Consider the following 2,196-nt stretch of genomic DNA (forward strand, 5'->3'; position numbering starts at 1 on the left):
TCAATTGGCCTCTTGGTTTCTTTCCGCAAAACTTCTTTCAAGACTTTCAACTTTGAAAATAGATCTCTTCCATCAATATCAGAAAGTTCATCATGTTAAAGAAAATCCTCAAGATTAGCACGATAAGTCATCAAACATTCATCACTGATAGAACTTAACTTCTTCAAATCAAACAAATCCCCAAAAGTTTCTTCATATATTTGAAATTGTTGAAACCTACTCTTAAATGAAAAAAGAGCTTGATCTATTATAAATATGAAGTAATTAACTCTAAAGGATTCTTCTAAAGGATTCTTCAGCTATGTGTGTCTCCTCTTCACTATCATTCTCATCAAATTGCTTCTTTCTATGAATGACACGTTTTTCATGAATACTAGATCAATTTCCATTAGAGTTGCAGCTTCAATCATAGTCACCAAAAATTTTGTTTCTCCATACTTTTTAAGGAAGGTATTGAGTCCTTTTAATTGGTCTATAGCAATATCAATATGCATGTCTTTACTTTGAAAGGTTCTGCTAACTGAGTTGACTACAAACAAAAGATTGTGCCAAATAACCATACCAAGCAAAAATTCAAAATTTTCAAGTTCATATGATGCCAAGGACTCAGCTTCACTATTGTTTCGGGTTCGTCACTAATATTTGCAAAATAAAGTATAGCATCTCTCATTTGCGGAGCTTGGTATCTTATTGCTTTAACACTTTTGACACGACTCTCCCACCGTGTTTGTGACAACAACTTAAGTGTAAGACCTTCCACATTAACTTTTAAGACTTTCCGCTGGTTTGGAGAGGATGAAAACAATTAAAATATATGTTGTACCACTCAAAAAAATGGAGACAACTTTGGAACAAAAATTAGCCATATCACAAGGTGTAAGGTTAAGACTATGACAACCACATGGTCTTATTTCAAGTAGTCTTTTCTATACACCTTGTGTTTCCCCTTCAAAATAGAGACATTATCATATGCTTGCCCTCTTATATCACCAATATCAAGTTGGAGTGTGTGCAATACCTCTTGAAGTACACTAAAAAATACCAACCCCAATGTATCATCCACCTTTAAAAATTCTCAAAATAACTCTTCTATCTTTACTGGACTAGTTGAAACATCCATAGATCTGACCACAAGAGACATTTGTTCTTCATGAATAATATCAGGAGTACAATCAAGTACAACTAAAAAATATTTTGCATCTTTGATTCTTTTCACAATTGTACTTTTGATCTCACCCGCTAATATCTGTAATATCAATTCATTTTGGATTTTGTGACCAAGATAATAGTAATGAATTTCACTCCTTTTGATACATTAAATGTGCTCTTGCATTACTGGATCAAATTCAGCGACCATTTCAATTAAGCTTAAAAAGATTCCATTACTTTCTTCATAAATCTCATCATTGTCTCCATAAAACGCTAAATTATTTTTAGCAACAGTTTTCACAACAACAATTATCCTTAATAACAGTTGTTTCCAATGTTCTCTCTTTATTGATTTGTTCTTGAACACTTCTATGAATTGTTTCATTCTTTGGCAATGTAATTTCCAATTCAATCCATTTGTCCAGGCAAGTAATGTGTTCATTGCTAGGTTCATGACTTCTAAGCACGTGCTCTAGATTCTTCCAAGCTTTAAATCCATCAGTAGCAAATATGTAACGAGATATAAACGAAAGATGAGAGAATTCTGAGGAATGTACACACTTCATTTCTTAGGCTTCAATGCCATTTTATAGAGTACAAAACTTATAATAATAAAATAATAATAATAATAATAATAATAATAATAATAAAAATAATTAAATAAATAAAATAAAAACTAAATGGCCAAGTTTGGCATGATTGAAAAAAGATAAAAAGTCAAAAAGTCACTATCCTATTTAAGTCACATCATCTTATTTAAGTCACATCACCTCTCTAACACATCACTTCAAACTCAACCCAAACCCAACCCATATTTCATAAAAAGTCAAAAAGTGCACTTATTTAGTCTTCCCAAACTAGGCCTAAAAAAGCCTAATCTGAAAAGTCTAGTCTTAAGCCATAAGCCATTATTTACAAAAACTATTCAAAGGCAATGCCTACAAAAGGCTAGTCTATCTAGTACATCTTTTTTGTACATATTACATATTATATTATACGAGTTCAATCTCCCTTCCTCCTTTTTGAAAAAGAGAAACTGTATCATAT

The sequence above is a fragment of the Camellia sinensis genome, chromosome 10, assembly GCF_055761805.1.
Source record: "Camellia sinensis isolate YWXY chromosome 10, ASM5576180v1, whole genome shotgun sequence".
In the NCBI taxonomy this organism is placed as follows: Eukaryota; Viridiplantae; Streptophyta; class Magnoliopsida; order Ericales; family Theaceae; genus Camellia; species Camellia sinensis.